The sequence below is a fragment of the Schistocerca nitens genome, chromosome 3, assembly GCF_023898315.1.
Source record: "Schistocerca nitens isolate TAMUIC-IGC-003100 chromosome 3, iqSchNite1.1, whole genome shotgun sequence".
NCBI lineage: Eukaryota > Metazoa > Arthropoda > Insecta > Orthoptera > Acrididae > Schistocerca > Schistocerca nitens.
Window position 1 is genome coordinate 54,841,453 of NC_064616.1, and position 24,382 is coordinate 54,865,834.

Sequence of the window (24,382 nt, forward strand, 5' to 3'; positions counted from 1 at the left end):
GGGTACACCAGAAATTCAAGGTTCAGTCTCAGTAATTTAGTTAATTTGAATATTAATTTGAGTTCTGAAAGTGACCGTAGACATAGGCAACAAAGGTGCCATTAGTAAATTTACAAATTCCGAATATAAAAATTAAGGACGAAGCTCACGATTTGAAGGTTATTGAGAAGTTAATACTTTTCTTTATGTAAAGATAATAACATTTAAAATCATCGGACAAATATTTATGGTTAAAGCAAGCGCTAGCTTGTAACACTGCTTTCTACATCGCATTAATCTGATGGCAAAATGCCCCCAAATAAGTGGCGCCATGGACGTTGTTGTAAAAAAGGTTAAAAAACTGAGATCGCACGGTTTTATGTCATCGGTAGTATACATCTTTCCTGGTAGAGCTGGGATATGATTATGGCGATGTGTCGTATTTTTGTGAAGTACGCCGGTTGTGTCGAGGTGTTGTTTTAGAACGATATTTCAACTTGCGTAAAGATATGAAAGGTCTTACGAGACGAAATGGCTTATAAAAGGGTGCACACTAGAGTAAATTAATTTGATTTTCCTCACAACAGACCTCTTATAAGCCATCTATTATTATTTAAGTCTGTCAGTGCAGTTAAAATCTTCTGGTTTGTTACGCCGTGTCATATTTATGCTAAATGATCTGTTGGGATCTTCTTCAGAATCTCATGGTGTCAACTAACAGTGGACACCACAAGATCCTGAAGGAAATTCCAGCACGGGGGTCGAAACGTCGATCGTTTAGGATAAATATGTCCGCCACCTTAGCTGAACTGAGTTAATGGAATGACGATGAACTTGAACAAGAGTTATGGGACGTCCGCCCCGAACAAATAGAACGAACGATCACGAACAAAATGAGATAAGAGAAACGTGGACAGCGCGACAGCTTGTAATGTCGGGAGGCCCGGGTTCGATTCCCGGCTGGGTTGGAGATTCTCTCTGCTCAGGGACTGGGTTTTTGAGTCGTCTTCATCATCATCATTTCATCCTCGACGCGCAAGTCGCCGAAGTGGCGTCACCTCAAAAGACTGGCACCAGGCGTTCAGGTCTACCCGCCGGGAGGCCCTCGCAACACGACAATTCATTTTTTCAGGATAAATATGACATGCCCTAACAAACCAGAAGATTTTAACTTCAGTACTGTTATTACTTTTTCATTCGATGGATCTTTTGTGCAACACAAAATTGGTCATTAAACGACATTTCAGAAAATACTATGCACGTGTTATGTTGTGTTGTAAGTATAAAAAAAAAAGTTCAAATGTGTGTGAAATCTTATGGGACTTAACTGCGAAGGTCATCAGTCCCTAAGCTTACACACTACTTAACCTAAATTATCCTAAGGACAAATGCACACACCCATGCCCGAGGGAGGACTCGAACCTCCGCCGGCCGCGGTGGTCTCGCGGTTCTAGGCGCGCAGTCCGGAACCGTGGGACTGCTACGGTCGCAGGTTCGAATCCTGCCTCGGGCATGGATGTGTGTGATGTCCTTAGGTCAGTTAGGTTTAAGTAGTTCTAAGTTCTAGGGGAATGATGACCACAGCAGTTGAGTCCCATAGTGCTCAGAGCCATTTGAACCATTTTGAACTCGAACCTCCGCCGGGATCAGCCGCACAGTCCATGACTGCAGCGCCTGAGACCGCTCGGCTAATCCCGCGCGGCTATAAGTATCCATTGCATTGTCGTATTGCAGTAATTACGACAATGCAAAGAATACTAACGTGACTACAAATTCGAGCGTCAGCTGTCAGTCGTGTATCATATTCTCGACTGTCTTCAATCATGTTCACGAGTAAAGGAATGTGAGCTGCGGGCGCATCGTGGCCACCAGGCAGCTCACGCGCCCAGCCCAGGTCTAAAGTATATCTAAACACGTCTTTTCTGGAATGTCAGTCCCTCGAAAGAGCTCATTATATCAGGCATGGCATGCACATAAATAACAGAGAAAAGTGATTTATTTGACAGAAAATTAGAGAACACGTTAGAAATATAAATAAGAGTAACAGTTCACAAATTGTCCTAAAAGTGGAAGTAAAAGGACACCAAAAAATAGTTTCTTACGCTGAGAGTCTTAAGGAGAAAAATTATTCGTGATTTGGACTACAAGCGGAAAGGTAAGCTCCGACTAAAACTCCCTCCTATTCTGAGGCTGTGGTGCCAACATCAAGCATAACACCAACTGCAGCAGAAGAAAAAGAAGCAATAACAGAAGAAAACAGAACAGCTTTACAAGAAAGCACATGGAACAGCAGGAAAACGGAAGGTATTGTGCTCTTCTCATCTGAAGGACTTTGTATCCACAGGCGCAAAGAAAAATAAGCCTCACTTTAGGGACAACAAGAGAAGAGGTGGTCAAACAAAATTTATTAAAAGTTGTTTAATATTTAAACAACGGAAAGTCCAGGATGGAATAACGATAATGTTATGAAAAGAATAGATTGCTACTAACCATACGGAGGAGATGTTGAGTCACAGACAGGCACAGCGAAAAGACTGCTTTGAATTTGAGCTTTCAGCCAAAAGGCCATCTTCTAAAGTAGAAAACACACACAGACACATACACACATGACCAATGTCTCTGATCACTTGGGATTCTTTATTATATGATTATATGATTATATGATAGCGGAACAAACACTGGTAGCAGTTACTTCTGTAAAATATCTGGGAGTATGCGTGCGGAGCGATTTGAAGTGGAATGATCATATAAAATTAATTGTTGGTAAGGCTGGTACCAGTTTGAGATTGATTGGGAGAGTCCTTAGAAAATGTAGTCCATCAAAAAAGGAGGTGGCTTACAAAACACTCGTTCCACCTATATTTGAGTATTGCTCATCAGTGTGGGATCCGTACCAGGTCGGGTTGACGGAGGAGATAGAGAAGATCCAAAGAAGAGCGGCACGTTTCGTCACAGGGTTATTTGGTAAGCGTGATAGCGTTACAGAGATGTTTAGCAAACTCAAGTGGCAGACTCTGCAAGAGAGGCGCTGTGCATCGCGGTGTAGCTTGCTGTCCAGGTTTCGAGAGGGTGCGTTTGTGGATGAGGTATCGAATATATTGCTTCCCCCTACTTATACCTCCCGAGGAGATCACGAATGTAAAATTAGAGAGATTCGAGCGCGCACGGAGGCTTTCCGGCAGTCGTTCTTCCCGCGGACCATACGTGACTGGAACAGGAAAGGGAGGTAATGACAGTGGTACGTAAAGTGCCCTCCGCCATACACCGTTGGGTGGCTTGCGGAGTATAAATGTAGATGTAGATGTAGATGTAGGCTGGACTGTGAGTAGCTGCGACTGATGGTGCAAGCAGTCCGTGGGTGATGGGGGTAAGAAGTAGGCTGGGATGAGACGGTGAGGGATAGCAGGTTAATGGTGGGGGTGGGAGTAGTGCTGCTTGTGGGAGAATGCAGGGATGTGGTGAGTCAGGGTAGGGCTTTATGTGCTTTCAGGAGGTATGAAAAAGGGGGAAGTGGAGCGGAAAAGGAGATAAGTAGAGGAGGGGAAAAAGAATTGTGGGTACACTGGTGATACCCGAGTGGTCTAGGGCACTGCAGTCATAGACTGTGCGGCTGATCCCGGCGGAGGTTCGAGTCCTCCCTCGGGAATGGGTGTGTGTGTTTGTCCTTAGGATAATTTAGGTTAAGTAGTATGTAAGCTTAGGGACTGATGACCTTAGCAGTTAAGTCCCATAAGATTTCACACACATTTGAACATTTTTTTGGTGCAATGGTGACATAGAAAGCAGTGTAGTAGTGGAGTGGGAGCAGGGAAGGGGTTGGTAGGTGAAGGACAGGGGCTAGTGAAGGTTGAGGCCAGGGGGGGTTACAGGAACATAGGACATATTGCAAGGAGTGTTCTCATCTGCAAAATTGAGAAAAGCTGGTGTTGATAGGAAGGATCCAAATGGCGCAGACTGTGAAGCATGTTCAGCAACTGGGTGGCCCAGCTATCTCTCAGTCACAAAAAAATGGTTCAAATGGCTCTGAGCACTATGCGACTTAACTTCTGAGGTCATCAGTCGCCTAGAACTTAGAACTAATTAAACCTAACTAACCTAAGGACATCACACACATCCATGCCCGAGGCAGGATTCGAACCTGCGACCGGAGCGGTCGCTCAGCTCCAGACTGTAGCGCCCAGAACCGCACGGCCACTTCGGCCGGCTCTCTCAGTCACAGTTTGTCAGTAGCCAGTCATGTGGATGGACAGCTTGCTGATTGTCATGTGCACGTAGGAAGCAGCACAGTGGACGCAGCTTAGGTTGTAAATGTGACTGGACTGGAGTAGGTGGAGGTGAGAGGATGTATGGGACAGTTCTTGCATCTAGGTCTATTGCAGGGATATGAGCCATGAGGCAAGCAGTTGGGAGGAGGGATGGAGTAATGATGGACAATGATATTGCGCTGGTTTGGTGTCTGGAGGAAGCCCACCATGTGAAGGGTGAGAAGGATACTGGGCAGGATATTTCTCATGTCAGGACATGACGAGTATCTGAAACCATGGCAGAACATGTGGGTCAGTTGCTCCAGTTCTGGATGATGCTGAGTCATGAAGAGAGTGCTCCTGCTATCCCTTCCCCTCCCTGGTACAGCCTCCTCCTTACCCCTACCACCCACGGAGTGCTTGTACCATTAGGTGAAGTTGCTCGCAGTCCGACCTCAGGTGCCGGAAACCGTGGTCATGTATGTGTGAGTTGTGCTTGCGTGAATGTGTGCTTTAGAAAATTCTCTTTTGGCCGAGTGTTGAAATGTATAGTAGTCTTTTTGTTGCTCCTGCCTGTGACTCAACGCCTCCTCTACGTTGTCACATAGAAGAAGGTGTAATTAGATGAATGACGAACACTAACTTCACTTAACAAAGGTATATTCAGCACTTGCACATACAAGGAGGAGGAGATTAGTGTTTAACGTCCCGTCGACAACGAGGTCATTAGAGACGGAGCGCAAGCTCGGGTGAGGGAAGGATGGGGTAGGAAATCGGCCGTGCCCTTTCAAAGGAACAACCCGGCATTTGCCTGAAGCGATTTAGGGCAATCACGGAAAACCTAAATCAGGATGGCCGGAGACGGGATTGAATCGTCGTCCTCCCGAATGCGAGTCCAGTGTGCTAACCACTACGCCACCTCGCTCGGTTCGCACATACAAGGGTGCGAAGTGAACTGCCTCCGTCCAGAACACATAAAGTATATATACAGCTACAGAACATTGCAGTACATTGATTCTTGACATTTGTGGATTCTTCTAGAATGTACTCGAACCGAATATAGAAATTAAAATTGTACAGACGAGGTGAGTTTTGAACTCACGACCCTCCATGCAAGAGTTTAGTATCATAACCACCACACCACGGCGATACTCAGCTTATTCCGCAACCCTCCCCCCACCTTGTGCGAACAGTGTCTCGGTGTTACGTCGTCCTAGACTGGGAACGAGTCATCGATCCTGCGTACTCCGACTCCTGATGGCTGATTCTCGCCCTGGCGGTGATCTCCTTACAAGGGAACCTCCCCATCGCACCCCCCTCAGATGTAGTTATAAGTTGACACAGCTGATAGGCCTTGAAAAACTGAACACAGATCTATCGAGAAAACAGGAAGAAATGTGGTGTCACCGCTAGACACCACACTTGCTAGGTGGTAACTTAAATCGGCCGCGGTCCTGTAGTACATGTCGGACCCGCGTGTCGCCACTGTGTAATCGCAATCCTAGCGCCACCACATGGCAGGTCACAAGACACGGACTTGACCTCGCCCCAGTTGTACGGACGACATAGCTTGCGACTAGACCTACCAAGTATTCCTCTCATTTGCCGAGAGACGGATTAAATAGCCTTCAGCTAGTCCATCGCTACTACCTAGCAAGGCGCCATGTGTATCATTGCTAATTGCTTACTACTATGCAAGAGATGTATTTCAACAAGAACAAGACTACATTAAAGTTAAGTATATTAAAATCTCTCTTCTTTTCTTTATAGTTTTCATCCAGTCTCCTGTTTCAGAATTTACGCCCGTCTGCGTTAGTTTCGCGTGCACCTAGCCACTCATTGTGTCGAGACCTTAGGGAATCGACACAACAAGAAGTTGTGTGGAACTATGAAAAAAATAAGCAAAATATACGAACTGAGTAGTTCATGCACAACATAGGCAATTTTAAGGAGCAAGTAATCTCACGAGGGCCGTGGTCCCGTGGTTAGCGTGAGCAGCTGCGGAATGAGAGGTCTTTGGTTCAAGTCTCCCTCGCGTGAAAATTTTAATTTTTTATTTTCAGACAATTATTATCTGTCCGTCCGATGCGAGGTAACTGCGCCGTAGTATGGGGATGCTACACCTAAACAAACTTCGAAACACACGACGTCAGTCGACTACAAGGCACGGAAAAGAGAGTATTCCTCCTAACGAGGCTCCCTGGCTGGCAGTTGACTGTTCGCTACTTTGGACGAGAGTGCATTAAATACGTGAGATGTATTCCGTGGGCAATATTAATCCAGCAAATATAGCGGACGGACGGAGATACAATAATTGTCAGAAAATAAAAAAATTAAAATTTTCATCCGAGGGAAGACTTGAACCACAGACCTCTTACTCCGCAGCTGCTCACGCTAACCACGGGACCACGGTGCTCCTGTGCTTGTGTTATCATTGATGTTGCATATGTGCGCATGGACTACTCAGTTTGTATATTTTGCTTAATTTTTTCATAGTTCCACATAACTTTTTCCTGTTTTCTCGATTGACCTGTGTTCAGTTTTTCAAGGCCTATCCACTTTGCCAACTTATAACTAAATCTGAGGGGGGTGCGATGGGGAGGTTCCCTTGTTAGAACTTCTTTTGCCGCTACGCACTTCGTCACTTTCTCGCTTGTTGCCTGTCGCTGGAACTTCGAATTTACCCTGGGTTGCGGGATCCTTATAGGGCTTCATTCGAAGGACGTGGACCGTATCTCTGATTTTTTGTCGTCTTGTGTCGGGGTCGAAATCTTCAACTTCGCAAGTAACATCAGACAACTGTCTTACAACCTTATAAGGTCCAAAGTAGCGCCTGAGGAGATTCTCAGAGAGAGCAACCTTCCTAACAGGAGTGAAGAACCAGACGAGGTCACCGGGCTGGTAGACAACAGGGCGGTGGCTCGCGTCATTCCTTCGGCGATCGTTTTCTTGAGCCTGCAGCGTGCGGAGTCGAGCTAACTGCCGAGCTTCCTCAGCCCTGGTTAACACCTGGCCGATGTAGTCGTCGTTCACGTCATCAGGATGTAACGGAAACACAGTTTCCATCGTCGTAGTAAAAAAAAAAGTTCAAATGTTTGTGAACTCTTATGGGACTTAACTGCTAAGGTCATCAGTCCCTAAGCTTACACACTACTTAACCTAAATTATCCTAAGGCCAAACACACACACCAATGCCCGAGGGAGGATTCGAACCTCGTCGTAGTCGCCTCACGTCCATGCACCAGGAAAAATGGCCTACATCCTGCGGAGTCTTGTTTGAAGGTGTTGTAGGCAAACGTCACGAAGGGTAGCACCTCATCCCAGTTGCTCTGCTCAACATTGACGAACATTAATAGCATGTCGGCCAAGGTCTTATTAAGGCGTTCAGTAAGCCCGTTAGTTTTCAGTGTCGGTTAGACCGTCAGTGAGAGAGCACTTCGATTTCCTGCTGCTAATAAGGCGAGTACACCGTTCGCTTGTTACACATTTTTACGAGCTTCAAACAGGTACAACTTATTTTCAGTTATCTGGGTAGTTACTATTTTATTTTTGTAATTTCTTGCGTGTTTGAGTGCCTACTAGACACAACCTTTTATTTTAATAACAGTGTAGTGTACAGTATCGCCGTTGCTATCGACCCTCGTATCGTACAGGCTTTTGTTTGTTTGGTTAGAACAGCTCAGTGTCGGTTAGACCGTCAGTGAGAGAGCACTTCGATTTCCTGCTGCTAATAAGGCGAGTACACCGTTCGCTTGTTACACATTTTTACGAGCTTCAAACAGGTACAACTTATTTCAGTTATCTGGGTAGTTACTATTTTATTTTTGTAATTTCTTGCGTGTTTGAGTGCCTACTAGACACAACCTTTTATTTTAATAACAGTGTAGTGTACAGTATCGCCGTTGCTATCGACCCTCGTATCGTACAGGCTTTTGTTTGTTTGGTTAGAACAGCTCAGTGTCGGTTAGACCGTCAGTGAGAGAGCACTTCGATTTCCTGCTGCTAATAAGGCGAGTACACCGTTCGCTTGTAGGGTAAACATAGTCATGTGTAGGGACTGTGGTTGTTGTGAGCGGACGCAAGGAGAATTGGCCACTCTTCGGGGGCAGGTGGAGGCTTTGTCTGTTAGGCTCATCGAGCTCGAGGCGCAGGCGTCGGCTCGTAGTGGCGTTGGGGCAACTGTGGTGAGACCTATGCCTACTTCGGTGGCCTTGGAATCGCATGGAACCCCTGATGTCGCTGCGTCTTCCGGCAGTGAGCATCTTACCGGTCAGCCATCACTCCAGGGTGAATGGCGGACAGTGGTGGGCTCGCGCGTGCCTGGCCGAAAGGCGAAGGTGGGATCTGGCCGCGTGGCAGCTGCCTTACCCCTTTCCAACAGGTACGGGGTACTTCCTAGTGGTGATGACATCGTTTCCGAGCCACCACAGGATGCCTCGCCTGTTGGGCCAGTGGCCGATTCTCCGGCAAGGTCCCGACAGTCACAGAGGGCGGGCCTATTAGTTATAGGGAGCTCCAACGTTAGGCGGGTTATGGAGCCCCTTAGGAAAATAGCGGGTAGGTCGGGGAAGAATGCCAGTGTGCACTCGGTGTGCTTGCCGGGGGGTCTCGTCCGTAATGTGGAGGAGGCCCTTCCGGCAGCTATTGAACGCACTGGGTGTGACCGGCTGCAGATAGTAGCACATGTCGGAACGAATGACGCCTGCCGCTTGGGTTCTGAGGCCATCCTTGGTTCCTTTCGGCGACTGGCTGATTTGGTGAAGACAACCAGCATCGCACGCGGAGTGCAAGCTGAGCTTAATATCTGCAGCATAGTGCCCAGAGTCGATCGCGGTCCTCTGGTTTGGAGCCGTGTGGAGGGTCTAAACCAGAGGCTCAGACGACTCTGCGACTATAATGGTTGCAAATTCATCGACCTCCGTTATTGGGTGGAGAACTGTAGGGCCCCCCTAGACAGGTCAGGCGTGCACTACACACCGGAAGCAGCTACTAGGGTAGCAGAGTACGTGTGGCGTGCACACGGGGGTTTTTTAGGTTAGAGGGACCCCCCCCTTGGGCGAAACGATAAAATGCCTGACGGCTTACCAGAGAGGACATCATCATCGTTGATAAAGAACGTCCGTCCTCAGAGACCAAAAACAGGAAAAGTCAACGTAATATTGGTAAACTGCAGGAGTATCCAGGGCAAGGTTCCTGAATTAGTATCTCTTATTGAAGGAAATAGTGCGCATATAGTATTAGGAACGGAAAGTTGGTTAAAACCGGAAGTGAACAGTAACGAAATCCTAGACACAGAATGGAATATATACCGCAAGGATAGGATAAACGCCAATGGTGGAGGAGTATTTATAGCAGTAAAGAATTCAATAATATCCAGTGAAGTTATTAGCGAATGCGAATGTGAAATAATCTGGGTTAAGTTAAGTATCAAAGGTGGGTCAGATATGATAGTCGGATGCTTCTATAGACCACCTGCATCAGCAACCGTAGTAGTTGAGCGCCTCAGAGAGAACCTGCAGAACGTCGTGAAGAAGTTTCGTGATCATACTATTGTAATAGGGGGAGACTTCAATCTACCAGGTATAGAATGGGATAGTCACACAATCAGAACTGGAGCCAGGGACAGAGACTCTTGTGACATTATCCTGACTGCCTTGTCCGAGAATTACTTCGAGCAGATAGTTAGAGAACCAACTCGTGAAGCTAACGTTTTAGACCTCATAGCAACAAATAGACCGGAACTTTTCGACTCCGTGAATGTAGAAGAGGGTATCAGTGATCATAAGTCAGTGGTTGCATCAATGACTACAAGTGTAATAAGAAATGCCAAGAAAGGAAGGAAAATATATTTGCTTAACAAGAGTGATAGGGCACAAATCGCAGAATATCTGAGTGACCACCATCAAACGTTCATTTCTGAGGAAGAGGATGTGGAACAAAAATGGAAAAAATTCAGAAACATCGTCCAGTACGCCTTAGATAAGTTCGTACCGACTAAGGTCCAAAGCGAGGGGAAAGATCCACCGTGGTATAACAATCATGTACGAAAGGTACTACGGAAACAAAGAAAGCTTCATCATAGGTTTAAGAGTAGTCGAATCATAGCTGATAAGGAAAAGCTGAACGAAGCGAAAAAGAGCGTAAAGAGAGCAATGAGAGAAGCATTCAACGAATTCGAACATAAAACATTGGCAAACAATCTAAACAAGAACCCTAAAAAGTTTTGGTCATATGTAAAATCGGTAAGCGGATCTAAATCCCCTATTCAGTCACTCGTTGACCACGATGGCACCGAAACAGAGGACGACCGAAGAAAGGCAGAAATACTGAATTCAGTGTTCCGAAACTGTTTCACTGCGGAAAATCGTAACACGGTCCCTGACTTCAGCCGTCGCACGGACGCCAAAATGGAAAATATTGAAATAAACGATATCGGAATTGAAAAACAACTGCTATCACTTAGTAGCGGAAAAGCATCCGGACCAGACGAGATACCCGTAAGATTCTACAGTGATTATGCTAAAGAACTTGCCCCCTTTCTATCAGCAATTTATCGTAGATCTCTGGAAGAACGTAAAGTACCTAGCGACTGGAAGAAAGCGCAGGTCGTTCCCATTTTCAAGAAGGGTCATAAATCAGATGCGAATAATTATAGGCCTATTTCGCTTACGTCAATCTGTTGTAGAATAATGGAACATGTTTTATGTTCTCGTATTATGACGTTCTTAGATAATACAAATCTCCTTCATCATAACCAACATGGATTCCGCAAACAGAGATCATGTGAAACTCAGCTCGCCCTATTTGTCCAAGAAATTCACAGTGCCGTAGACACTGGCGAGCAGATTGATGCCGTATTCCTGGACTTCAGGAAGGCATTTGATACGGTTCCGCACTTACGTTTAGTGAAAAAAATACGAGCTTACGGAATATCGGACCAGGTTTGTGATTGGATTCAGGATTTCCTAGAAGAAAGAACACAACATGTCATTCTTAACGGTTCAAAATCTGCAGATGTAGAGGTAATTTCGGGAGTACCGCAAGGAAGCGTGATAGGACCTTTATTGTTTACAATATACATAAATGACTTAGTTGACAACATCGGTAGCTCCGTGAGGCTATTTGCAGATGACACGGTTGTCTACAAGAAAGTAGCAACATCAGAAGACTCGTACGTACTCCAGGAAGACCTGCAGAGGATTAATGAATGGTGCGACAGCTGGCAGCTTTCCCTAAACGTAGATAAATGTAATATAATGCGCATACATAGGGGCAGAAATCCATTCCAGTACGATTATGCCATAGGTGGTAAATCATTGGAAGCGGTAACGACCGTAAAATACTTAGGAGTTACTATCCGGAGCGATCTGAAGTGGAATGATCACATAAAACAAATAGTAGGAAAAGCAGGCGCCAGGTTGAGATTCATAGGAAGAATTCTAAGAAAATGTGACTCATCGACGAAAGAAGTAGCTTACAAAACGCTTGTTCGTCCGATTCTTGAGTATTGCTCATCAGTATGGGACCCTTACCAGGTTGGATTAATAGAAGAGATAGACATGATCCAGCGAAAAGCAGCGCGATTCGTCATGGGGACATTTAGTCAGCGCGAGAGCGTTACGGAGATGCTGAACAAGCTCCAGTGGCGGACACTTCAAGAAAGGCGTTACGCAATACGGAGAGGTTTATTATCGAAATTACGAGAGAGCACATTCCGAGAAGAGATGGGCAACATATTACTACCGCCCACATATATCTCGCGTAATGATCACAACGAAAAGATCCGAGAAATTAGAGCAAATACGGAGACTTACAAGCAGTCGTTCTTCCCACGCACAATTCGTGAATGGAACAGGGAAGGGGGGATCAGATAGTGGTACAATAAGTACCCTCCGCCACACACCGTAAGGTGGCTCGCGGAGTATAGATGTAGATGTAGATGTAGATGTAGGCAGTCGTGATGTGATGAGTAATGTTGCACCGATGGTTTATCTCTGTCACAAGATTCGTTTGAAAAACTTTCCCTCGATCCGTAATTAACGACCATGGGGCACCGTGTTTTAACACAATGTCTTCCACGATCAATCTGGCTACCTCGGATGCTTCCGCTGTTTTCACGGCTTTTGTAATGGCATAGCGTGTCAGATAATCAGTGCAAACAATAATCCATCTATTGCCACTAGCAGACGTTGGAAATAGTCCGAGGAGGTCAATCCCAGCACGCTGGTGGAATTGGTATGAGTCAGCCAGGTTGTTTCGGAGGAACTGCCTTCCTCCTCTGGCACTCTCGACAGTGCGACACACAGTGACGGACACTCCTAAATAAACCTGGCCAGAAAAATCTCTTGCGGATTCTATCGTATGTCTTAATAAATCTTAGATGTCCGACCTCAGGTGTGTCATGGAATTTCTGTAGAACATCTAAGGGCATGTGTTTAAGAATCACTGGTAGCCACCTCTTTCCAAACGGTTCAAAGTTTTTCTTGCAAAGTACTCCATTAACTACCAAAAATTGTCCTTTCATATCCTCTGTCCTATTTATGGCAAGCATAATTTAACATATCTTGGCGTCCTTCTTCTGCTCAGCGGAGAGATCCTGGAGTGCAGCGAGACAGTCACTATCTTCATCAAAGTCCAGATGGTCTTGCACAGGGTTTCTTGAGAGACAGTCGGCATCTTGGTGTTTTCTTCCACTTTTGTACACTATGGTAATGTCATACTCTTGAAGACGTAGTGCCCACCTGGCGAGTCGTCTGTTGGATCCTTAAGACCTGTCAACCAACATACTGAATGATGGTCTGTAACAACTGTAAATGGCCTTCCATAGAGATACTGTCGAAATTTGCACATGGTCCAGATCACAGCAAGACATTCTCTTTCTGTAGTTGAGTTGTTTCTCTCGGCTTTTGTAAGTGTCCTAGAAGCATAGGCTATATAACCTTCTCTTTTCCCTGCGTGTAGTTCTATAGGTGCTCTCTCATCATGCAGACCAATCACAGGGTCAGTCGTCAGAGCTATTCGCAGCACATCGAAAGAATCTTGTCGAGCACCACTCCAGATAAATTTAGCATCGGCTTTTAAAAGTCTTAGAGCGGCCTGGCTTTGATACAAAAGTCTTTAATAAAACGACGGTAATAAGAACATATCTGAGGAAGCTTCTCACATCTCTAATACTTTTAGGAATAGGAAATTCCGTTATAGATCTCACCTTTTCTGGGTCTGGCCACACACCTTCGTTTGACACAAGATGTCCAAGTGTTTTGATCTCTTTTGCTCCAAAGAGGCACTTTCTTGGATTAAGTTTCAGTCCCCCTTGTTGGAGACACTTAAGAACGGCCCTCAGTCTTTTTATATGTTCATCAAATGTCTCTGAGAACACTATAATGTCATCTAAATAACAAAGACACATCGTCCACTTCAGGTGAATTAGAAGATTACCCATCATCCGTTCAAAAGTTGCTGGAGCATTACACAAACCAAACGGCATTACCTTAATCTCATACAGGCCCTCAGGGGTGATGAATGCAGTTTTCTCACGATCAGCCTCATCTACTTCGATTTGCCAGTATCCCGAGTACATGTCCATGGTTGAGAAAAACTTAGCCCCCTCCAGACAATCTAGTGTATCATCAATTCGTGGAAAAAGGGAAACATCGTTTTTAGTTATCTGATTAAGCTTCCTGTAATCAACACAAAAGGGCCAACTGCCATAGTTCTTCCTGACGAGGACTACTGGTGACGACCATGCACTCTGCGAAAGCTGAAAGATATCATTCTTCATCATTTTCTCTACCTCGTCACGAGTTATTCGACGTTCCGTTGCTGACACACAATATGCTCTCTGGCTTATTGGTTGATGGTCTCCAGTGCTAATCCGATGCTTTTCCGTCGATTTGTCTAATTTACTCTTCACTTGTTGATTGAAGCAATCAGAGAATTTTTGAATAATGGCAAGTAGCTTCTTCTGTTGTTCCTTAGTGAGATCTGGTGATAGTCGAGCTAGAAGATCTTGTCTCGTAGTGGTAGCGCTAATTTTGCACACAGACTCGGCATGGGAGGTTTCTATGACGCTCAGATGTTCTTCAATTAACGGCTCAGCGTTTGCTATACACATGCGTCTTGAAAGGATCTGCGGTTCTCTGTGACAGTTAACTATCCACAATTCACCGAATCCGTTCTTAAACAAGACGACAGAGGCTGGGACGACCAAGTTATTCTTCAGTGGTGACAGTTACCTTTCTAGTGCTGACTGCAGGAATGATCACTTCATCCAGCACACATAGTCTCCACACACTCGGATGCGCATAGTGTCTCATCTCGACTAGCATAATCTTCGAGCGACCACAAGCTATAATTGCATGAGGAGCTTTCAGAAAGTCGCACCCGAGGATAACGTCATGACTACACTCTTGTAAGACTTTGAATCCTAAGGGCCGTGTATGCGCACTTATACCCACACGAATGGTACATCTTCCTGTAGGTTTTACATATTTCCCATTAGCCACCTTCAGCAGAGATGTTTTGTTGTCGACGAATACGGTTTTCTGCAACTGGCGACAGTACTTCTCCGAAATGACTGAATATGATGCTCCAGAGTCCACAAGAGCTTGGGCTGGTCGGCCATCCATTAGGATATCTGCGTAGTTTCTTATCATTTTTGTAGTGATCAACGGCGGAGGATTCTTCTTCGGCGACCTCCCCTCCAAGAAAGGTCGCACTCTTTAGTTTTCGCCTGCCGGAGTGGCCGAGCGGTTCTAGGTGCTTCAGTCTGGACCGCGTGACCGCTACGGTCGCAGGTTCGAATCCTGCCTCGGGCATGGGTGTGTGTGATGTCCTTAGGTTAGTTAGGTTTAAGTAGTTCTAAGTTCTAGGGGACTGATGACCTCAGATGTTAAGTCCCATAGTGCTCAGAGCCATTTGAACCATTTTTGAACCTTTAGTTTTCCAGGTTGCAGCGGCTAGGTGATCGGCTGGAGCTCCTAAACGGCGATGGACCTTGGTCGGCGTGTTGGGGAGAGTCCTCTCTAGCGGCTAGTTTGCGGCAATGGTGACCTACGTCGTCCTGCATCCACATCTTCTTGTTCATCTTCGCCGTCCCGGAGTTGGCGTCGGCTAAGGTCGGTCTGCTGTCTTCTGGCGCGGGCGTCGTCAAATATCCGCCGCCTTTCCCGACAATAGCGCACCACATGTCCCGGTCGCCCACAGTGGAAACATACTGGTTGGTTACCCTGGGTCCTCCAGACGTCAGTCTTCCTTGGTGCCCAACCAGGTTCCTCATGCGGCATTGTAGAAACGTAAGTCCGTATTAAAGGGAAATGAAGGACGAGAGATTGAGTTAAATGTGTGTTACACTTCCTCCCTTATGACCTTTTGAAGCGTCTCTGTTTTTTGCTCTCCGTACAATCCGAGTGCCTTATGAACTTCTTCTCTCGCTATCTGACGAAGAACACTTGTGAAATCAGTTGCTTCCTCCATCACAGACATCGATACGACGTTTGGAAGCCGTTCAGACTTCTTGCGTGTAATCCTTTTTGACGCATTGTCTCGATATACTGGCACCATTTTATGAAGTCTGCTGTCGAAACCTCCTACAGGAGTAGGTCTTGATACATGTCCTCAGCAACACCCTTCATGAGATGTGCAACCTTATCTTCCTCCTTCATTCTACGATCCACTATTTCGCACAGCTCCAAAACGTCTTGAATGACGTCTTGATGCTGTAGTTTCTCCTGGACGCTGTGCCGTGCACTTCAATTTATCTTCAGCCTTACACTTCTGTCGTTGTGTGTCGCCGAAATACTTGCGAAGTTCCGCCTGGAATACTTCCCAGTTTTTGAGCTTCACCTCGTTGTTCTCATACCATTGCTTGGCAGCGCCCTCCAAGTAGAAAAATACGTTTGCCAAACACACGGTGTCATCCCAGTTGCTAAATTTTGCTATACACTCATGTACCTTCAGCCACTTGTTTGGATCTTGGCCATCGTTACCAGAGAACCAGGAAGGATATCTCATGTGGAGGCACACAATTGCTGTCATCGTAACGTCCTCTTCTCCTTCTGTCTCCGACAGATTGATATCTGTTGAATATGGCTCGAACTCAGGTTTCTCGCCACGCAAACGGCGGCTCTGTCGTCGCCTGATGGGAGCCACTGTGTCGTCGATAATGTGCGCTATCACAAATTCGAATACCCAGCGTCTCCACCAGAATAATTTCAAGGAGAAGAAGGTGTAATTAGATGAATGACGAACACTAACTTCACTTAACCAAGGTTTATTCAGCACTTGCACATACAAGAGCGCGGAGCGAACTGCCTCCGGCCAGAACACATACAGTGTATATACAGCTATTGAACATTCCAGTACAATGATTCTTGACATTTGTGGATACTTCTAGAATGTACTCGAACCGAATATAGAAATTTAAGTTGCACAGACGAGATGAGTTTTGAACTCACGACCCTCCGTGCAACAGTTTTGTATCATAACCACTACACCAAGGAGCTAATCAACTTCTACTGCGACAATATGATGAGTAGCAATCTATATTTTTCCGTTATTTGATTTTGCCTAGTGGCTTTTCTTCCACCCCACAATCTAGTGCTGTTTTCCTTTGTTACTGTTCTCTAACAAATTACTTTACTTGGCGTCCGTCCTTTTCTCTATCTTCTGACGCTGAAGATTCGTAGCCTCTGCTGTGGTACTGCAACCTCTGCTGCGCAATGAATCGGCGTTGATGATGCCGCTGCTGGCTGGAACCACGTGCTTTCGATGTCGCCTTTTCTTCCATGTAACTTTTTTATCACTCCTAACCACTGCTAAAGCTCGGTGCACACAACTGTTGCAAGATTCATAGTTCAGAGCCCCCACGCAAACTTCCTAAACTGTCGTAGACTTGGGACCTAGGTTACAGAATGTCGTTAACTGTGGTAATTACAATTGTAATTTCACAGGTATTAAAGAAACCTAATATTCAGTCTTGAACCGATCTCACTGTAGTGGACTGTTAAGGCAGCCAGTCCACAGTGAAGTAGCCGAAAGGGCACGCGTCAACTCACGCCGTCTGGCGTTAAGTCTGGAACAGGATTCGTAATGAATGTGATAAAGAAAAGAACGTAGCTACTAGAACACTTAACTTTTATATTGTCCTTTGGTATACAGCATTCTGGATGATACAAGTGAGACTCTATCTTGAGGTACATGCAATGGTACAAATGGCGCCTTGCTAGGTCGTAGCCATGGACTTAGCTGAAGGCTATTCTAACTGTCTCTCGGCAAATGAGAGAAAGGCTTCGTCAGTGTAGTCGCTAGCAACGTCGTCGTACAACTGGGGCGAGTGCTAGTAAGTCTCTCGAGACCTGCCTTGTGGTGGCGCTCGGTCTGCGATCACACAGTGGCGACACGCGGATCCGACATGTACACTCTTTGACATAAAACTTGACCGGCGGCCGGCCGCTTCAGAGGCTAAGTCCGCGCCGATCGCGACATGGGACAAAAAAACTGGCCAACTCGCTAATTCTCTAAGTCCGGTTATCTGCACAATCTGGCAACACTGTAGACTGCGGCACTTCCTGGAGGAAAACTTGTCCCATGATAGAGAAACTCTAGGCTGATTACGCCTGTGGTCTAGCGGTAGCGTGCGTTGTTTCTGTTCATAATGTCAGTGGATCGAGAGCAGCTGGCATAAAATATTTTTATAGCCTCTTCCGTCTGAATGCTGAAGACGTGAATGTAATGGTAGCGCAGATTCAATCTATTTCGCTTTGTGACACACCGATATCAAAATTTTATCCAGTAACGATTTTGCGGCAGATTTCCTGCAGACTGTCCTCCTCTGGACGCCGTATGCGGCAAAGCTCCGGGATCCATTTGCTGGCTACTGGCAGCGGCCGTGGCGACAGCAGCGGCGCTGCACTCCCCCGTTCTTTATCGAAAGCGCCTGCTACCGCTCATCGCTTTTGATGATTTAAAACACTTTATTATTAAATGTTGCTCCACAGAAAATTTCTACAATTTCCATTCACGCTCAAAAGCAACGGAGACAGACGCCCTGATTAGTAGGCGGGTATTATATTACATTAATCGGCAAGAGCTGAGTATGGCCCGAAATTAATTTTATAGACTGAGACGAAATTAAACCACCTCACTACATTCGATGAATTTATAAATGCTTCATACCTCGTTTCTTTTCCTTTCAAACTCAATTATTTGTGCAACTTTTGGTCAATGTTTGGATGTTTTCGTCAAGCCAGAGTGAGCGTCTGTGGTGTAAAGTGTATTACAGTTCTTGTTTCATTCCTTATGGTAAGTCTATGCGATAAACTGTGTGAATACCTTGCAATGCATGCTCTGTAGCAGTGCAGGAACACTGCACATTTGGAGTTCCATGTATGGCTTCATGAAGTATTTATTGTTGATCGGAAGTGATAGTTAAGGTCATCAGATTTAAACCAGAAAAATTTGTCGTTTTGAAGGTTTCAGAGAACGGAAAGGAACTGCTAACGCCGGTGTTAGAAAACGTCTACAGTTAAATGCTATTGCAAAAATTTAGAAGAAGGGAACTATATTAATGAACATGTGCACTTCATAAACAACCTTCTGACATGTTAGACCTATATGACGAACAAAGCTCAAATTTATATCGTTGACAGTCGGTTTGAATCTTTTCAGGGTCTATTTTACAGTGAAGCACCTTGGAATTTGCAAAGCAGAAATCCATGATATTAACTTAATTTACTAAGTCGAAATCGGACGAAGATTGATGTTTAAAGGCATTCTTCAGATTTCGCATAAGAAATTTTTACTAGCAGTTTGCAACTCCATTAATTAAAATGGAAAATAAAAGGTTGTAGTCAGCGGCTTCTACCGTGATTCGAACTGCTATGTCTTATAGTACAAGCACTGCAACGCATAAGGGAACCTCTGAGCTAACGACACACTGGCGGCCAGAGGCGGAATATAGTCACTGCGATGTTGCCTGAGCCTCAAAACGCAACCTTAAACACACGAACAGAGGAGGTGGAGATTACTGTTTTAACGTCCCGTCGACAACGATGTCATTAGAGACGGAGCACAAGCTCGGATTAGGGAAGGATGGGGAAGGAAATCGGCCGTGCCCTTCCTAAGGAACCATCCCGGCATTTGCCTGAAGCGATTTAGGGAAATCATTGAAAACCTAAATCAGGATGGCCGGGCGTGGGATTGCACCGTCGTCCTCCCGAATGCACACACAAACAGGTGTTACTTATGTGAAGAACGCCGTTCTTGGAGTCCAGAAATTAAATATACTTTCTAATTGTGTCATCTTGCAGTGGATTATATCGTACGAGTCCTCGATGTGGAAAACGAATGTCAAGTGAATTTAGCGAGGTAACGCCGACCTACACCCGGAAGTAAATGCACTATCAGAGTGTTCACAAATACTTGCTACGACGCTGCCATTTCTAGGCTCTCTGACGAGGCAGCTCTTCAGTGAAATGCTTGCCGTGATTCTCCGATACGGTTCTTCAGAGTGGAGACGCGCGCGCACGTTTGGTTTTTATGCGGCGTTCTCCCCTGATGGTTTCTGACGTCGCCTTGTGGGCTATGTATACATGTGAGACATTCAATTATCATTAATCCAGAATCATACAAGTTTCAGCTTCCGGCGTGGAAGAAGGCTGTTGACGCCGACATTATATCATTTCAACGTAGGGAAAGCAAAACGGATCATTCAATGTTTCTCATTCAACATAAAGCATGTGAGATAATTTTCCGTAACGTTCATAATCATCTAAAAATACAAACGAAGTAAAAATACACCGGAAGCTTATTCGAATTGAATATAACGCTTTGCACCTCGATGTCGAATTTGTCCACTTGCAATCTTTTGCAACATACACATAGAATGTCATGATTACCACGAGAATGAAGAAATATGTTAGTAAGGATGGAAGCAAGAAGAGACGCAGTCAACAAATATTCTATTCCTCATGGCATTCATTTCATTTGACACGTAAGAAGAGGTAAAGCGGGAATTTACTTTCGTTAACACGAAAGATATGCCGCACATATTGATAACGAGGAAGTCTGCGTCTTCATATGTTTCCTCCTTGAAATCTGTATGCTCTATTATATACTAAGTAGCCCGATCATTGTTTCAGTAATGTTGCCCTCTTGTTTGTCCCCGTAACGATGAACAGATTCCAAATGCATGTCTCCCTTCCTGGGTTGTTTTTTGTGTTTTATTGCTTGGAATTCCTGAAGCAGACCACTGTGCCTTCCCCCCTCGTGGGTTAGGTCTCAAAACTAAACCGCTTTGTATCCAATGGCATAATTTATTCAGACAGCATCAGCATAAGACTATCAAACAAAGCCTTCCATTTACAGTTGCAGCACTCTAACCAGCACTGACCAAAGTGTAATCCACGGTCATGGTCCTAAATTACCAGCTGTCTGCTACTGTGGCAAAGTCCGTACTACACTTTCGATTCCGCAGCACCATTTTATCTGGTAACACTGTGTAGTTGCACAGTTGTGCTACCAGGTCTGTCCTCACACTGTCAACTTTATGTATCTCACTTCTCCTGTAGCGTAGATCACGAGGAGCCGAAGTAAATGAGTGTATTCTGCATGACGTAACATTCAGTATTCCCTTCTTTCATAGCCACTCTTCATGTGCATCGATACCAAATAGGAATGCGAAAACTCTTGCGAGTGAGAGAATGACAATAACAATCGTAACAAGAACAAGCAAATAATGAATGATGTTTATTCCAACGCAGAACGAGAATGGCTTTAAATATAAAAATCTGTATCTATATCTATATCCATATCTATTGATCTTTGAATTGGCACAATGCAAATATATTTGTAGCATTTAGTTACTGAATTTAGTTCTGGATGTTTGCAGAGAAAAGGAAAAATCGGTACTTCTCGCTAGTGTAATATAATGTGAACCAGCAACTACCCTTTCCTTAGAACACGACTCAAGCAGGTCCTCAAGTAGGTAGCAAGGCACTGCTGCATTCTGTTCCCTGACATTGCTCTGATGACGGTTAATGCAGATAGTTCCGATTATGAAATACAAAACGTATTGCAGGTTAGTTCCTAGGATAGTAACATTAAATTTGCGTTGTAGACGGCACATGAACGTGACGACTATCCATATTACTCATCAATATAAAAAGACAATATTTTGGGAATTTAGCAGGATTACTCAAAATGAATTCTGAAATTGGGTGACTGACTGCACAGGTGCTAAACGTCGTCAAGAGTATACGATGTCCTAATCGCATTAGGAATATGAAGATCGTCATCGACAGCTCGCAACTTTCACATTGCTATCTCCACCCTACTCCAGACAGCCCTCGGTGGAGTTGCACTACGTTGCCGATGTTATGGAAGGCCTTCAAACCGACAACAGACCACATATTGAAAAATACAAGCGAATTCTCTTGCAGCGTAAGCTTATTGTAACTAATCTAAAAATTATTGGAGAGGAACATTGTCCTATTCAAAAAAAGTAAAATGTTACACACTGTTGACGTCAAACGAACATTATCTATGTCCTGTCTTGTGTCCTATTCATCTATAATATCAAGTGTACTATGAAAATGATTATATATAATGGATGATAGGGTAATGCATTGATACCAGATGGCGGGGGCCGGCCGGTGTGGCCGTGCGGTTCTAGGCGCTTCAGTCTGGAACCGCGTGACCGCTACGGTCGCAGGTTCGAATCCTGCCTCGGGCATGGATGTGAGTGATGTCCTTAGGTTAGTTAGGTTTAAGTAGTTCTAGGGGACTAATGACCTTACAAGTTAAGTCCCATAGTGCTCAGAGCCATTTGAACTATTTGAACTATTTAACACAAAATGACATTAAAAATTAAAGTTATTCACGAGCAGCTAGTTGAGAATATGTATGAACATTAAATGACACGACGAACTGAAATAATATGACGAAGAGTTCAGCGCTCACTGGGAATAGAGCACCACACATATCGTTGTTGACTACACACAAAGAGACGTCAGCTACCGAATTTTTATCCACCAGCTGCTCAGAATAGCATCTTGAACTTACAGTCATCTCGCAAATAGTTCTGTGTCTCACTGGGAGTTAAAAACGTCAGATATCGTTAGTGTTGGCAACGAATGAAAATACATTAAAAATCAAAATTATTACCCACCAGCAGATAGGTGTTCTCATGATAGAGCTTGATAATACATAATTAAATCTTTAGTGCCGGGCCAGGATTCGATCCCATTCACGCGTAATATGTGAAGGTGTTGAGGAATCTGCAGTTTTGAACAAACAACAAATTGTAGCCGAGCTGTATTGCCACAAAGGGATCAAATTCCGCGTTAAGGGCGGTCTGAGTTGCATTCCCAGTTTAGAACCAATTTTATCGACATACAGAAGCTCAAATAAAAGATGGAATAAGTGTCCTGTGACCATACATAGCGTTTGTGTCGTCACTTGAAATAAATAACTAGTATAAGAAAGGTTAGTGGTGATAGAGTTTCTACATGTCGCCACTCCAGACTTTATTGTGGTTCAACCTACTGTCTACTTGGTAAAGAAGGAATCTCATCTTTAATGTGAATTTTCAGACCACGCAGCCATTATATCTCCTTCACTTGGTGTAGCCAGGAGAGAATGGAATCTGTCTCTCCCTATCTAAAATCATTGACGGAAGTGGGAATCGAACCCAGACCACAGGTATAACAACCTACCATCCGTCCAACAGACCACGAAATCCTCTTCTCTGCAAGTCATTTTTCTATCGTAACGCAGTTGCGCCACACTGGATGAGAATTCTGACACGCAGGCTCCCTGTAGTAATTTGCAGCATGTTCAGTAAATTCTTTTACTTGGTTGACCGAATCACCATGAACTAGCTGCCTCGGCTACCCAGTGCATACATTCGACTATTTTGTAATCACAGAAATAAAATCACGTAACTGCCGCCTACACACAACTGCCAACAGTGTAGGATGCAGAAGTTTAAATAGGAAGTGTTCCTTTCCACTTGAGCTATTCTATTGCGCTATCTGTTACTAGAAAACGTCGTTCAGTCAAAAGAAAAGCTGTAACTGTTTGTCTCTCAGAAGTCAAGACCTGGCCATATGCATAATCTCACAGTGCTGTGGAATCCAAAAGTTCTGGAGGAATAGTTGCCGAGCTATGGAGCTGCTGTAGCTGCGTGTCAGCTTGTAGCATAGATAAGATGTCGCGAGTTCGAATACATTCAGTGCTACATTTTTTAAAACGCAATTCTGCTCTCTGCTGAAGGTATCAATCTAATGGAACTTTGAACATAATTCCCTTCACTTCTCAACCCAAAGTAGTCGCATGTGGAAAAAGGGCTAACTACTGTGACATTTTGTTCTATTCAGGTTTAATAGACAGCAGGCAGCAGATGCATCTCGAAGATGTGCAGGGAGAGCGCATCGTGCCATAATACGTCAGAAAAGTATTTTCTACATTAGCCGTCGTGTGGTAGTGATATTTTATTCTTCTTCAAACTTTGTTTGACAGCTTTAACTCAGAACAAGTTTTCTACATGCATGTAATCAATAAACTGCATGTGCATTGTCAGACTGTCATAGGTAACATCAGAGAATTCGCATATATCGTTGATGTTTAATTTCTCTCTCTTGTTTACTATTGTTTTAACAACACTAAAGGAAACCTTACGAAAATTGTGCACTGTATTATAAGAAATGAAATGAAACTAACCATGATAACCTTACGACGAAAGTATCTGTACACAAGCATGCCTCTATCGACACGAATTAGTAAAATACTACTCACTTAGATTTTGATTGGGTCTGTGTTTAATTGGTATGCTGTGTCATACTCAAGAGGTATGCAAATGTGGCATTTCATAAATATAGTTACGTATTCCTAGAAACCCAAAATTCGCTTGGCAGCAGCGGAAAGAGGCCTTACCTGTTGTGCAGCATTGTAAGTTTTTCAACATTGCACTGTGAGCTGAAAGCATTTTCTTGCGATTTCCTTATTGATGTTTGATCTGACTGCTTGTAGCTCTTTCACAGAAGGGATAAAAACGTTACAGTCAGTGAGACTGGAACTGCGAACCGTAACACACGCTTTTTCACAGGTCAGCACGTTACCACAGAGCTGGCGAGGAGGTATGGGTCTTAGCTTCCTGTTAC